Below are 16876 nucleotides of genomic sequence, written 5' to 3' on the forward strand. Positions count from 1 at the left end.
TAGCCTTGGCGTCTCCCGCTTTCAAAGTGATGAGGCCACCTTGAACATCGATGAGAGCACCCTCCCTAGCCACGAATGGCCTCCCTAAGATGATAGGGGTATGCGCGTCCTCATCGATGTCCAAGACAATGAATTCAACAAGGAAAGTCAACTTCCCTATCACTAGGGGAACATCATCAACCCTACCCAATGGGAACATAACCGAGCGATCGGCTAATTGCAAGGACATAGGGGTAGGGGTGAGATCGCCAAGACTAAGTTTCTCATAAAATTTGTACGGAAAAATACTTACGCTCGCCCCCAAATCACATTGAGCGTTGTCAAACTTAAGCTCTTGGATGCTACAAGGAATCGAGAAGCTCCCAGGATCCTTGAGCTTTGGGGGGAATGTGCTCGAAATCAAAGAACTACAATACTTCGTTAGGTGCACGGTTTCATTGGTGCCACAAGTCCTTTTGCCGCTCAAAATGTCTCTCATGAACCGAGAATAATGTGGCATTTCCTTATGCGCCTCGGTGAAAGACAATGACACATATAGCTTGCTAATGGTTTCCCAAAACTTGTGAAATTGATCATCTAGATTTTTTCCGGCAAATCTTTGAGGGTAGGGGGGAGGAGGAATTGGGAGAGGAGGAATTGGGAGAGGAGGAAGAGTAGTCTCCTTCGACTTAACACCATCTTTCATGTTGTCGACATGAGACTCCTCTTCCGCCATATCACGGTCCTGAGACTCATTCCCCTTAGAATCCTCACCCCTTGAACAAGGTGCATCAACTAGCCTTAGCACCATCATCTAGAATCATCCCACCCTTAGTCACAACCGAATACAATTGTTTAGGTGCTTGACCTTGGGGTGGGAGACTAGTATGCACTTGTTGTTCTTTGATGGTGCTAGCTAGTTGTGCTAGTTGGGTCTCAATCATTTTCAAGTGAGTGTTGGATTGCTTGAATCCATCCTCGAACTCAACATTCTTCTTAGCTTGCGCCCCCTCGAACGACTCCATGAGAGCCTCAAGATTAGTCTTGAGAGGCGGGAGTGGTGGAGGTGCATTGCCATAACCACTAAGGTTTTGTTGGAATTGGTTGCCATAGGTCCTCGGTCCATTGAATCCGGGAGGTGGATATTGAGACACACCATATGGACCTCCCGAGTTCAACGGATAACCCCCACTAGAGGCACCCCTAAATTGCCCATAAGAGTAGTTGTAACCCCCTCCACCTTGATGGTTGGGATTATAACTACCTTGATTGTATTGGGCTTGATTGCAAAGACCATGAGATTGCCCAAAGGGTGCTTGACCTTGATAGCCTTGCGCTCTATAGCCACCTTGGCCTTGACTATCATACCTACCTCCTTGGCCATAGCCTTGGTAGGATCCATACATAGGGGGCCCTCTAGGTGCTTGCCTATCAAAGTTTTGATTATTGGGGTTATCATTTCTAGACCTCTCATTTAAGGCATGGGCATATTCCATATCAAAATCACCTTCACAAGAAGGGCCATAATCCACATAAGACACATTATGCACCAAAGGACAAGCATTGGGGAAGTGACCAAAATCTTGACAATTATCATAAAAAGAAGTGCCCGGAGGCATTGTGTCATAGGCACTAACCTTGCTCTTCCCCTTGGTGAGAAGAGTAGCCGAAGGCGGTGGAATTGTTGATGGCGATGGTGGTTGACTTGGTGTGCTCTCTAGCTTTTCCAATCTCGAGCTAAGCTTCTCAATGATCCTAGCTTGCTCCATTGCATATACCGACCCTTTACCATCATCATTCCTACCCTTGCAATCATAGTCCCTTGCACCTATGTGCCAAGATTGGTAATTTTGGACCACGTCCTCAATTATCTCTTCAATTTGATCTTCGGTCTTGTTCATGATGGGACCTCCCGCGCCCGCATCTAGACTCGGCTTTGAGTTTGGGCTCAACCCCAAGTAGAAGGTTTGGAGTAGCAAACACTTAGGGATCCCATGGTGAGGGCATTCCCTTTGGTACTCTTTAAAACGATCCCAAGCTTCAAAAAGCGATTCATCCCGCTTTTACTCAAATGATTGAATTTTGTGGCGATATTCCGCTGTCTTTCCATGAGAGTAGAACTTGCTCAAATATGCGCTAGTCACTTCATTCCAAGTGCAAAGTGAATTTGGCTTGACCTCCTTGTCAAGCCAATCGCTAGCTCGCCCAAGGAGAGAGAACCGGAATAGAGTCAACCGCACATAGTCCGAGGTCACACCATTGTGTTTGATTGTATCACAATAATGTTCGAATTGGTTAAGGAGCTCGTGTGGTGACTCGTTGCTCTTCCCACAAAAAGGATGGCTTTGAACCAAGTTGATCAAGGCGGGCTTGATCTCAAAGTTATTGGCATTAGTTGTGGGAGCTTGGATACCACATGTTGCTTCAAATGCTCCCAGTATACCCAAATTCTTAACTGGGAGAGCCATGGTTTCAAAACCTTGCTCACTCTGTTTTTGTTCCACACCTACACTCAAGGATTCAAATCGGTTGTGGCTTGATGAGCGAGTTCGAACGCGCCTTAATCTCCTTAGTGTCCTCTCCAATTCAAGGTCAAGAGGGTGGAGAGACCTTTGACGTGCACGACCCCTATCAAGCATACAAACTCAAAGAACACGTGAGTATTGCAAAGGAAATAAGAAAGCAAACAAGAATGCAATGTTTTTGTATTTTTCTAATGGTAAACTAGTCTCAACAAAACTCAATAACAACGACCGTTCCCCGGCAACGACGCCATTTTGATAAGGCTATTTTCCGTCGTTGAAAAGAAAACAACCCGACCAAACAAAATTTACAACCACTATCTAACCGGCTATATTGCTATAGCGGCAAGTATAGGGATCGTCCCATAGAAACGGTGTTCATTGAGTTTAGGTATTAAGCTAGTTTGAACAAGAGTTTGTTTGAATTGTATTCTAGAAAGCTAAAGCTAACAATTATACGAATTGAATCAGTAAAGGGAAATGCTAGGGAGTCGGGGATAGCCTAGGGAAATCGGGGGAAACGAACTAAACAATTAAGCAATCATGATCATGCAACGACTTGGTGTATAGGCAAATAGAATCGAATGACGAACCCGCCACCTCTCGGATGGGGAACGCGAAGCGTCTAATCTACGGAAGAGCTTTCGCCTAATCCTAGACCAAACAAACTTGCATATAATAGGCACCACTATTCACTTACACAAGTTAGGCTCACAATGTCTTGCCAAACCTAGCCTATGCAATCCAATCAAATCCCAAAGCTCCATCTTCCTTAGTGTCCATCAGCTCTCCTCTGTTCGGGCTCACGAACTTCTGTTCGGTCGCACAAGCACTGTTTTGGCTCAATTCTACTTGTTTTCCATCACTTTTCACCATAATCACCTATAAAGAACAAGATGGAAAGAAACTTATAAAAATCATACGAAAAGCTATAAAAACTATGAAAAAGCATAATAAACTAACATGAAATCCTAAGCTAAGAGTGACATAAATGTCGCTCATCAAACTCCCCCAAGCTAGGCGTTTGCTAGTCTCTAGCAAACCAAGCACCAAATAGGGAAGAATGAGCAATTATTCAAGTTCTAAAAACTACAAAAACAAGAACTACAAGAATATACATCCTAACTCACTTTCGTAGGAATCACGGTTGCATTTAAGCGCATGCAACAAGCTCTTTAATCCCCACAATCGCTCATGAGGGCGAGTGGGATCTCGGAAGGGTTTCCAAAGAGAATCACCCATAACTCTTCCAAAAATTTCAATCAAGGCAAGACCTAAAATGAAAAAACAAACCAAGAAAAAGGGAAGAAAAAAAAAGAAAGAAAAAGAAAATAAAGAAAGGAAAAGAAAATGGAAAAGAAAAGAAAAGAAAATGAAACTACAAAATTCAAGATAAGGGCCTTTATTATGGAACGAGCACGAAAGAATGCTAATATTACTAACTAAATAGACGAATTCACGCTAACCAATGTCCTAAGTCGAGTGAAAGATTCAAATGCCAAGCAAAGAGAACTAAGGGCAAGTACTTATCAATTCCCATTCAATCGAGCATACCACGTCAATCTCTAGATCCCATCCACCCTTAAGAATATTTTCTCAAGACGCCGCGAAGGCCCCGGAAAACAAGAATTGCAAGGGAGAATAGAAGGTTACTCGACATCTTAGCACGACAATCTCATTCCATAAATTTGACCAAATCCTCCCTCCACCGACATAGACTCAACTCAAAAGGGTCAAGAGGACTTTTTAGGGTGTAACGTAGGCTAGGGGTAAGGTGTGGAATAAATTTAGTAATTGGTGCTCATACCTAAAGTGAAGCGCAATGAATGAACTAAAATCAAGCAAATCGAACCAAAAACAAACTCATACCACTTTTTTTGGGTACCCCCAAGCTTATTCAACAACAAAACTAGACTAAAACTCTTTTTGCACTTTTCTTGATTTGATTTTCTCTTTTTTTGTGTGTTTCAATTGAAACTTTTCTCATTGCCTTGTTTTTATTTCTATATTTGGCTTTTTCAAAACTTTCCTTTCTCTTTTTGCTTATGCATCATTTATTCACTATATACAACATACTTCCCAAACTTTACCATTCATACCAATATCAATCATTCCTCAACTTTGCATAATCATTCAAAAACATCAAGCATCATAACTCAAAGCTTCACTATCACTTCTAAGGGTGAAAATAAAACAAAGGCTATTAGGCTTGTAATGTGCTTATAAGAAATGAAGGGGAAAGACTCAAATGGCTAGCAAGGGGGAAAATGCAAATAAAAATATATGAGAAAAATAAAAATAAAGATGTCCTAATCTAAAAAAGAAAAATAGTCACCGAAAGAAATGCCTCTATCGTCCCCTAAAGTAGTTCGGTCGCGGTCTCGGGAAGGAAATAGTCAAATTCGGGAGACAAGAAAGTCAATGCCAAGGATCCATGCCACTCAATATATGCAAACAATGTGTTTGGGCTAATGTGAACATGATCCTCACCAATGGGAGCAAATACCACTCTCTCCGGTTTCAAGTCACTAGAGAGATCGACACCATCTTACCACAAGCCAAGGGTTCAAGACGCATGCTACCCAAAGTTCAACCAACTTTCTTAACACCTAAATCCTAGATTCAACCCAAGACATTGAAAACCGTGCAAACATCTACCAATTAGGAATAAAAGCGTTCTAACCTACAAGTTCCAATTTTTTTATGCCCAAGTCAAGAATAATGCCTAAAAGCTAGAAACACTTGCCTTGACAAAAGGAAAGGAAAACAAAGAAAAAGGAAAGAAAAAGGAAGAAAAGAAGAAATCACACAAAAGGAAAACAAAAAGAAACAAAAGAAAACAAATGAATCGAAAAGAAACTAAAATTAAACTAAAAACAAAGAAACTAATATATACAAGTGCACACAATGGTATGATTTCAAAGAAATGAGCATCACAAATTGACAACCACACAACAAAACTCCCCCCAAGCTTGAATTAGGCCATGTCCTCAAGGCCTAAAACAAAACTATGGAGGGGCACAACTACCCATCCAACCAATGTCCCATATGCAAGATGCCCGTCCCAAAGAATGCATGTGAGATAGAAAGATATTACCGGATATGCCGTGGGAGCAAGTCCCGCAAAGAACCGGTAAAAACCGAACCAAACTCACCGAAATATTGACGGACAAGGTAATGGTGGAAAGTGTGAACCCACCGCAATGAAACCATAACACAAGGAACACTAAAAAACAATCAAGAAAAATGTTAGTAGACAAGGCCAAATGGCCAAAACAAACCCAAAACTAGCATAAACTCATCATCATATATACAACCACACGAAGTGGCAAGAAGATCAACAACACCAACAATCATCAAAAGGTCCACATAGCAAACCCCCACTCCTCACCTCTCCCCCAAGCTAATCACAAGCATACCATCACAAAAGAAGATGGGGGAGAAATGGAGTGAACCCTAAGAGGTGCTCGGGCCATGCCCTTTACCCTTCGCATCATAAATCCTCCAATGTTCATCCATTTTAAGACGATGAGCACGAGCCTCTTCGTCCGTAAAAGGGGTGAAATTGAAGGTGGGGTCCACATCGGGACCCGAAGCATCGGTATAGGGAGGCCAAGCATACTCGGGGTTGAGGGGGTAGTTGCCTTGGGGTGGCTCTCCTCGGGGACCATCCCAACCTCCCATGTATCCCCTAGGCCACCCAGTAAAATCCTCGGGCCAACCATCTGGCCGATCAACCGGTGGGGGTGTGGGATACATCGGATCACCACGGTAGTCACTCCCTCCCATAATAGTATAATCATAGGGAGGAAAGGAGGGGGGAGTGACACCGAGTTGGGTGGGGCCCGTCCAATACGGATAAGTGGGTGTACGCTCCTCATTCCTACTAGGGACGGGTCCTTGTTGGGGAGGGTGATAAGGATAGTTGACATAGGGGGCAAAGTCCCCTTTGTCAACGTGGTAATCGTACACCCGCCTACTGTAGTAGGACGAGTCAAAATCGGGATAAGAATCCCCCGTGCGGCTCCCTTGAGGAGCAAGAGAAGCCAAGGTACGCGCTTGGTCCTCTTGCCCTTGCAAGATAGCCACAAGGGTGGATTGCAAGCCAGTCAAATCAAAAGGAGAGGAAGAAGAAACACCACCCGCATTCAGGGAAGGACCGGGAGGTGGACTAGGAGATCGAGGAGGAGCTTGAGTGGAAGGCCCGACGTTGGCGGTAGTGGAGGTGGTGGCGGTGGTGGTGAAATTGCGATGCCAAGGAAGCAAGTAATGGACTTCTGAGGACCATGAAGTGATGAACGGGTGCGGAAGATAGCACCAATCAGCTTTCTTCACAAGCCAAATAAATTTCTCCTCGTTGACCGTGTAATGGAGCCACGTGGCATTATACATCGCCCGGACATTCAAGAGCTCCCCACCGGGAACGGGCGTCAAAGAATCAATCTCCTTGGCATGAGGGTTGTTCGGTAGAGCCCGAACGAGAAGAGTAAGCATGCCACCAAGGAGGATGTCGGCCTTGTTCAAGTGGCAATTCCGAACCTCAATGATCCGGGAGATGAGAAATTGGCCAAAATCAAGGACCCCTTGCTCCTCTTGTGTCGCCAACCACAAACCACCAAGCTCCATGCCCGACAAGGCACCGGTAGCACCCTTTGAGAAAAGGGCGTAGACAAGGAGGCGGATCATGTAGCGAATGGCAAGATGGTGAAATGAAGAAGCCTTGGCCGATGCGGAGTAGAACCTCCCTCTCTCTCCGGTGAGCGATCTCCACCAACTATGCTCATCATAGTCATTCACACGTTCGGTCCTTGGGTTCGTGATGAGCCCGTAGTCCGAATCAATGGAAAAGATGGCATTGATATCATTGTTGGTCAATTTGTGTTGGCGGTCGAAGACTTGAAAGCTCAATTCAATCACACTATCTCCGACCTCATCTTGTACAATGTTTTTCCGAGCCGAGGAGAGGAACTCCAAGGTCAACCTTGTGTAGGTCGGGGCACTAAATTTCACGAACTCTTCCTACCCTAGCCCCTTGATCAACTTATCGACTTCCGCTTCGACCCCCAAGGCACGAACACTCTCCCTATGGAAGAACTTGGTGGGATTTATGGCCCTCTTAGATAACGGCTCAAAGAATTCCCAAGATCTTTGTTCAAGGAACTCAATGCCATAGGTCTCAATGCCCGGAGGAGCCGGTGCCTTTTTCTTTGATGTAGAGGCGGTAGGGTTTGATGTAGAGGCGGTGGGGTTCTTCTTAGAGCGCTTGGGTGCCATTGAATGATGAGTTTAAGCAAAGCAAAATCTACAAAAGCAAACAAAAAACAAACCAAGACACACCAAGACGGAAAAACTAAGTTACTTCACAAACTATAACAAACAAACAACTACAAAAGCTAAAGTTAGATATCTCTATCCACTCCTCAATAAGCTGCAAACACTACACTAACTCCTCAACACGATTAAACCTACAACATTACTCCACATAATTATCCACAATCAAACAACCATCACTTTCACAAACAAGCATAATCAAATTAGCCCAAAACTTCACTTAATCATCCCAAAAAGTCTAGAGCTTAAGTAGAATAAGGAATTAAACATGCACAGCTCATCTAGACAATTAAAGATCATTCACATAATCAAACATGCATCAATAATCACCCAAAAACCACAAATTTCAGAAAATCAAAAATATCATGAACATGGTAAAAATTGGAATGAAATGTAAGAATGAGATTCAAGAAAACATCACCACAAGTACAAGAAGTGGTCAAGGATCAATCCCAAGTAGCCTCTAGAGTTCCAAATTCACCAAGCACACAATTTGACAAATTTCTTCAAAAACCCTAGAAATTGGGGGTTTTGCAAAAATTCTGAAAATTTGGGGATTTAGGAGTTGGGATGAATGAGATAAAGTGTATTTGATGTATGAGGAGTGAAATTAGTGAAGGGAAATGAGTGCAATTGATGAGGAGTAGTAGTATGGAGTGAGAGAAGAGAGCAATGGAGGTTAAGAGTGAGAGAAAGAATCGAGAGAAATGAAAGAAAATAAGGGGAGGTCGCGTTTTTTAAGAAAAGGGGATAAGAATCAGCCCCCGCCAGGGTGTGCGACCGAACAGAAACAGGTGTTCGATCGCACAGACCTGTGCGATCGAACAAAAATTTCTGTGCGGTCGTTTACCAAAAACTGGGCATTCTGCCTCCAAAATCAGTTTTAAGCGATCGAACAAAAGGAGCCGTTCGGTCGTACAAAAAATGATTTTGCAAATTATTTACAAACTCCCCTACAAATTGAAAATAAAGCTAATAATGGAAAATTAATGCATCAAATCAAACAAAAACTAAGACTAAGAGGTAGACAACCGGGTTGCCTCTCGGGTAGCGCTCGTTTAACGTCATTAGCTTGACGAATCCCCCCAAAACTCATGGGGGGACATGAGAGGAAATCAATACACGGGTTGCCTCCCGGTAGCGCTCGTTTAACGTCATTAGCTTGACGGAGCACCCAAAAGGTCAAGGGGGGTCAAACACACCCAACTTCGGGTCAACACTAGTCAATATGCACTTCTTTGCCCCTTTGGGCACAAACATCTTACCAAAATCACCACTCATGGAATGGGGACCAAACCAATTCTTCCTAGGCGTAGGATCGCCTTGCTTAGACTTCTTGCTCATGCATCTCTTATCATCAATTGCCGGAGTGTGTGCTCCCACATCATCAAGATCCATCCCGAATGTGTTGGGAATGGTGATGACATCATCAAAGGAGTCACCTAACACCAAAGAGCTCTCATGCACATTCTTCTTGACTTTCCTATCAATCTCAACATCGCACTTAGAAACACAAGGATTGTTAGGAGAAATAGCACAAGAATATTGGTGCTCAACACAAGCAATAGTGTCAATTTTCATGCAACTTCTCATTTTAGAGAACCATTTTCGATTTGCCTTTTTTTACAAAATCTAAAAATTATAAATTTATTATTATATAGATAGAAAAATAAATATTTTACTGTATGAGCAACATTGATCATCAATAGCAAGCTTGAAACTAGCCTTGGCGTCTCCCGCTTTCAAAGTGATGAGGCCACCTTGAACATCGATGAGAGAACGCGCCCTAGCCACGAATGGCCACCCTAAGATGATAGGGGTATGCGCATCCTCATCGATGTCCAAGACAATGAATTCAACAAGGAAAGTCAACTTCCCTATCACTAGGGGAACATCATCAACCCTACCCAATGGGAACATAACCGAGCGATCGGCTAATTGCAAGGACATAGGGGTAGGGGTGAGATTGCCAAGACTAAGTTTCTCATAAATTTTGTACGGAAAAATACTTACGCTCGCCCCCAAATCACATAGAGCGTTGTCAAACTTAAGCTCTTGGATGCTACAAGGAATCGAGAAGCTCCCGGGATCCTTGAGCTTTGGGGGGAACGTGCTCAAAATCAAAGAACTACAATGCTCCGTTAGGTGCACGGTTTCATTGGTGCCACAAGTCATTTTGCCGCTCAAAATGTCTCTCATGAACCGAGAATAATGTGGCATTTGCTTAAGCGCCTCGGTGAAAGACAGTGACACATATAGTTTGCTAATGGTTTCCCAAAACTTGTGAAATTGATCATCTAGCTTTTTTCCGGCAAATCTTTGAGGGTAGGGGGGAGGAGGAATTGGGAGAGGAGGAATTGGGAGAGGAGGAATTGGGAGAGGAGGAAGAGTAGTCTCATTCGACTTAACACCATCTCTCACGTTATCGACATGAGACTCCTCTTCCGCCATATCACGGTCCGGAGACTCATTCCCCTTAGAATCCTCACCCCTAGAGCAAGGTGCATCAACTAGCTTAGCACCATCATCTAGAATCATCCCACCCCTAGTCACAACCGAATACAATTGTTTAGGTGCTTGACCTTGGGGTGGGAGACTAGTATGCACTTGTTGTTCTTTGATGGTGCTAGCTAGTTGTGCTAGTTGGGTCTCAATCATTTTCAAGTGAGTGGTGGATTGCTTGAATCCATCCTCGAACTCAACATTCTTCTTCGCTTGCGCCCCCACGAACGACTCCATGAGTGCCTCAAGATTAGTCTTGAGAGGCGGGAGTGGTGGAGGTGCAATGCCATAACCACAAAGGTTTTGTTGGAATTGGTTGCCATAGGTCCTCGGTCCATTGAATCCGGGAGGTGGATATTGAGACACACCATATGGACCTCCCGAGTTCAACGGATAACCCCCACTAGAGGCACCCCTAAATTGCCCATAAGAGTAGTTGTAACCCCCTCCACCTTGATGGTTGGGATTATAACTACCTTAATTGTATTGGGCTTGATTGCCAAGACCATGAGATTGCCCATAGGGTGCTTGACCTTGATAGCCTTGCGCTCTATAGCCACCTTGGCCTTGACTATCATACCCACCTCCTTGGCCATATCCTTGGTAGGATCCATACATAGGGGGCCCTCTAGGTGCTTGCCTAGCAAAGTTTTGATTATTGGGTTTATCATTTCTAGACCTCTCATTCAAGGCATGGGCATATTCCATATCAAAATCACCTTCACAAGAAGGGCCATAATCCACATAAGACACATTATGCACCAAAGGACAAGCATTGGGGAAGTGACCAAAATCTTGACAATTATCATAAAAAGAAGTGCCCGGAGGCATTGTGTCATAGGCACTAACCTTGCTCTTCCCCTTGGTGAGAAGAGTAGCCGAAGGCGGTGGAATTGTTGATGGCGATGGTGGTTGACTTGCTGTGCTCTCTAGCTTTTCCAATCTCGAGCTAAGCTTCTCAATGATCCTAGCTTGCTCCATTGCATATACCGACCCTTTACCATCATCATTCCTACACTTGCCATCATAGTCCCTTGCACCTACGTGCCAAGCTTGGTAATTTTGGACCACATCCTCAATTATCTCTTCAATTTGATCCTCGATCTTGTTCATGATGGGACCTCCCGCGCCCGCATCTAGACTGGGCTTTGAGTTTGGGCTCAACCCTAAGTAGAAGGTTTGGAGTAGCAAACATTTAGGGATCCCATGGTGAGGGCATTCCCTTTGGTACTCTTTAAAACGATCCCAAGCTTCAAAAAGCGATTCATCCCGCTTTTGCTTAAATGATTAAATTTTGTGGCGATATTCCGCTGTCTTTCCATGAGAGTAGAACTTGCTCAAATATGCGCTAGTCACTTCATTCCAAGTGCAAAGTGAATTTGGCTTGACCTCCTTGTCAAGCCAATCGCTAGCTCACCCAAGGAGAGAGAACCGGAATAGAGTCAACCGCACATAGTCCGAGGTCACACCATTGTGTTTGATTGTATCCCAATAATGTTCGAATTGCTTAAGGTGCTCGTGTGGTGACTCGTTGCTCTTCCCACAAAAAGGATGGCTTTGAACCAAGTTGATCAAGGCGGGCTTGATCTCAAAGTTATTGGCATTAGTTGTGGGAGCTTGGATACCACATGTTGCTTCAAATGCTCCCGGTATACCCAAATTCTTAACTGGGAGAGCCATGGTTTTAAAAGCTTGCTCACTCTCTTCTTGTTCCACACCTACACTCAAGGATTCAAATCGGTTGTGGCTTGATGAGCGAGTTCGAACGCGCCTTAATCTCCTTAGTGTCCTCTCCAATTCAAGGTCAAGAGGGTGGAGAGACCTTTGACGTGCACGACCCCTATCAAGCATACAAACTCAAAGAACACGTGAGTATTGCAAAGGAAATAAGAAAGCAAACAAGAATGCAATGTTTTTGTATTTTTCTAATGGTAAACTAGTCTCAACAAAACTCAATAACAACGACCGTTCCCCGGCAACGACGCCATTTTGATAAGGATATTTTCCGTCGTTGAAAAGTAAACAACCCGACCAAACAAAATTTATAAACCACTATCTAACCGGCTATATTTCTATAGCGGCAAGTATAGGGATCGTCCCATAGAAACGGTGTTCATTGAGTTTAGGTATTAAGCTAGTTTGAACAAGAGTTTGTTTGAATTGTATTCTAGAAAGCTAAAGCTAACAATTATACGAATTGAATCAATAAAGGGAAATGCTAGGGAGTCGGGGATAGCCTAGGGAAATCGGGGGAAACGAACTAAACAATTAAGCAATCATGATCATGCAACGACTTGGTGTATAGGCAAATAGAATCGAATGACGAACCCGCCACCTCTCGGATGGGGAACGCGAAGCGTCTAATCTACGGAAGAGCTTTCGCCTAATCCTAGACTAAACAAACTTGCATATAATAGGCACCACTATTCACTTACACAAGTTAGGCTCACAATGTCTTGCCAAACCTAGCCTATGCAATCCAATCAAATCCCAATCAAATAGCATTTTCAACTACCACTCAATTAGGCATGGATATCCTATCACCAAATCATATTTAATTACAACAATCAATCATCAATTCAATCATCAATTTCCCCTAATTAAACCCCTAGATTCTCCCCTTTCCCTAACCTAAGACTACTCACTACACATGCTAGAAACTAGGAAATTCATGGATTCTAAGCAAGCAATCATGAAATTGAAGGAGTAGAAAGAAGGAATCAAGTAGAGTATTCAATTGCAAAATCAATTAAAGAATTAAGAAACAATTCAACTAAAACCAAAGCAAGAGGAATTCAAGAATTAAGAGCAACTAAAGAACAAAAACAAAGTAGAAAGAACAAGGAACTAAGGTATTGAATTGAATTGCAAGAAATTAAAAGAAGAGTTTAAAAAATTACAACTTGAAGCTTAAAAGTAGAAGAGTTTCTCTCTCTAGAAATGCTGAAAATCTATTTTTGAATTCTAAAAATGTTAATCTAAAACTGAATAATCTCAAATAAAAATAAAAATTATATTTATAAGTTTCCCCAAATAGAAGCTTAAATTCGAAAATCTGTAGCCCGCGGAACCGTTCGGTCGCACATACCCTTTGTGCGACCGAACACAGAAAACCAATTCGAGCAACCATTAAGTCCTGTGCGAGAAAACCAAGCGAAGACCAATTCCTTCGTCATGTGCGACCGAACAGAAAATCATGTTCGGTCGAGTGAGCTTTTCTTGGCCATGTCTTCCTTGAATACTTGATTTGGTCGAACAACTGAACATGTGTGGGCGCACGAATTCTTGTGCGGTCGAACAAAAGTCTGTGCGGTCGTTTACCAAATTTGGGGCATTCTGTCTCCAAAATCTAATTTGTGCGACCGTTTAACAGAACCCCATCGCACAAAGGGGCTTTTGTGCGATCGAACAAAAAGGGTTGTTCGGTCGCACAAAGCTCCATCTTCCTTAGTGTCCATCAGCTCTCCTCTGTTCGGGCGCACAAACTTCTGTTCGGTCGCACAAGCCCTGTTTTGGCTCAATTCTACTTGTTTTCCATCACTTTTCACCATAATCACCTATAAAGAACAAGATGGAAAGAAACTTATAAAAATCATACGTAAAGCTATAAAAACTATTAAAAAGCATAATAAACTAACATGAAACCCTAAGCTAAGAGCGACATAAATGTCGCTCATCAGCTGGGCAGGGTGCAGGTGGTCGCGTGGACGGCCGGTGCTAGTTCGATGAACAGAGCTGCGGTTAGAGGAGAAACCACGAAAACGAAAGAGAGAGGGAAAGACGAAAGGGAAGAATAGGAAGAAGGAGAACTGACTGGCGGGATAGAAGGGAAGTGCGGCTAGCAGCGGCGCGGTGGCTGCGCGACTGGTCACGGCGGTGAAGGTAGTCGCTTGGTGGTGGCTGCGGTGGTCACTGTTGTGCTGCAGCAGGCGGCAGAAAGGAAACAGCGTGAGGGAGAAGGAAGGTTTTTGCGGGTTTAATAACCTGGTTCACATGAAGGAATAGGACTATAGGAGGGAGAGTTTTGTTTTTTTGTTTTTTTTTGTTTGTGTGTTTGTACATGAAATTGAAGGAAAGGAGATGAGGGGGAATTGTGGGTTTATTATTTGGGCTTCACCAATTGGGCTAAATTTAGGATTTAGTTTTAGAATTTGAATCCAAAACCGATTAGGATTGTTTTTCAATTTCGAACGTGTTTCGTAATTCAAATTCTTTTCAACGTAAAAGTCTAAAATTATTTTAATTTCATAAATCGTTGAAATATTCAAAACGTATAAAAATAAATATTCGTTAATTACATATTTATTTCTCAAATTCGTAAATTCTATTTAAATCTAATTAACTATACGTTAAAATATAATAATAAAATGTATAAAATTACGGGGGATTACAATCTACCCCTCTTAAAAGAAGTTTCGTCCCGAAACTTGACACGAAAATTCACACATTTTTCAAAAGTTTTCAACTTATTCTTACTGGAGAAGTACATGTGCCTCTCATGTGCACTTTTTGCCAACTTAAAGTTGCTTGTGTTACTCATGAACACCTCTTTCTTATGCGGAGAATCTATTTACTTGCACCAACATATATAAGTTGCTAAAAATGAGCATAAAATGCATTAAAATTGCTATAAAAATAGGTAAAAAGCGCGAATTCCTATCGCATTCTACCCCCCTTAAAGAAAACGAGTTACGCCCTCGTAACTCATCTTAGGGAATAACTTTGGATATTTCTCTTTCAACGAATTATGTCTCCAATTCAATATTTTCACGAAACTCATTCTAGCAAGTGGGATTTTTACAGTTCTTTCCATACCAAGCCTCAAAAGGTGTCATCTCAATGCTCGCATAGTAACTATTGTTGTAAGAAAATTCAATCAAATCTAGGTGGTCTTCCCAATTACCCTTAAAGTCAATAACACAGGCTCTCAACATATATTCCGTTAGTAATCTCAATTTGTCTATCGGTTGTAGGGTGGAAAGCAATACCCATTAACAATGTCGTTACCAAGATTTCCTGCACCTTTTTGCCAAAATTTCAGACTTTTGTGCTCGGTAAGGATCTTACATGTTGCCCTATAAAGGTAATGTCTCCAAATGTTCGCATATAACACAATAGCAACTAGCTTTCGGTCATGAGTAGGTTAATTAGCCTCGTAAGGTTTCAACTGACGCGACAACGAGTGCGGAGGTCACATGCTCCTTTAAAATCTGGAAACCTTCCTTACATTTCTCACTCCACTTGAATTTCGATTCCTTTTTCAACAAGTTGGTCATTGGTTTTTCTTTCTTCCAAAAGTCTTTCACAACCTCCTATAATGGTCATCTAGGCCTAGATAACTTCAGATATCAGACGCGTTCTTTGGGGTAGGTCATTCACTCACAACTTGAATCTTAGCAGGATCTACAAAAATTCCTTCTGCTCACTTTTCCTTTTTACCGAACCTCATCACGCCATTCATGGGTGCATAACTTTTGGGCTTAACTCTTAGCTCTTTCACCAATTCTTATAATTCCTCCCATCTTTTGAAGACATCAAATGATTTCTAACGATCCTGGACCACTCGAATCGTGTCTTAAATATATTCCTTTACGTAACGTAGTTTCAATCAATTTAGTACTTCACTTTTCCGTCGGTGTCACTTACACATGACTTCAAGATTTTTATACTTCATCTAATAAAACTAGATTATTTCTAAGCGTCTCCAAATAATCCTCAAGTGTTTGTCATGCTCTTTCTCATTCCTTGAATAAATCAGGATATTGTCAATGACATAATAACGAACTTAATTCGGAATTCGTGGAAAATCTTATTCATCAAATCCATAATTATGGCAGGTGCATTGGTTAACCCAAAAGACATTACTCTAAACCCATAAGGACAATGACGAGTCCTAATGAGGACTTAGGCCCTTATCAGCTATCCTCAATTGGTGTTACTTCAAACACAAATCAGTCTTCGAGAACACACTCGCCCAATTCAATTGATCCAATATGTCATCTATCCTAGGCAAGAGATACTTGTTCTTGATGGTGTTTAGTTCCCTAAAATCGATGCATGATTCCATACTCTTATCTTTCTCCTTAACAAACAACACAGGATCTCCCCACGGTGATGCACTAGGCCTAATATACCCCTTAACGAAACAACTCTTGCAACTATGTCTTAATTAGCTCATTTCAGGAGGTGTTATTCTATATGGTGCTTTAGATATAGGTGTCGTTCCAGGAATTAAGTCTATAGTGAACTCAAAGGCTCTAACAGGTAACATACTTGCAATTTCACTTGGAAACACATCAATGAATTCACTCACAATGGCAACATCCTAAGATCCTACGGCTATTATTTATCGTATCGTATACGACGAATCACCGTCGTACGATACGATTATTCGTTTCGCCCAGCTTACGAATATTCGCGATACGATATACGATTCCGATGCAAGGTCATATCGTATAATACGTTTTCCAAAACTAATTCCCGAAAAGCTATTAAATGAATTTTCGATTCATTTAATCCGGTGATCTGTTACATGCCATTGG

The 16876-nt window shown here is 42.3% G+C and overlaps 1 non-coding gene and 1 pseudogene across 1 annotated transcript; both read left to right on the top strand.

Moving 5' to 3' along the window:
• Positions 1 to 1968: 1968 nt before the first annotated feature.
• LOC130460241 (uncharacterized) lies at positions 1969 to 2069 on the top strand (annotated as a pseudogene).
• A 9466-nt stretch (positions 2070 to 11535) lies between these two features.
• On the top strand, positions 11536 to 11638 carry LOC130460172 (small nucleolar RNA R71). Its single transcript, XR_008920116.1, has one exon. It is a non-coding gene; the product is annotated as a small nucleolar RNA R71 (small nucleolar RNA).
• The last annotated feature ends 5238 nt before the right edge of the window (positions 11639 to 16876 follow it).

This window comes from Spinacia oleracea, chromosome 4 (genome assembly GCF_020520425.1).
Source record: "Spinacia oleracea cultivar Varoflay chromosome 4, BTI_SOV_V1, whole genome shotgun sequence".
Lineage (NCBI taxonomy): Eukaryota > Viridiplantae > Streptophyta > Magnoliopsida > Caryophyllales > Amaranthaceae > Spinacia > Spinacia oleracea.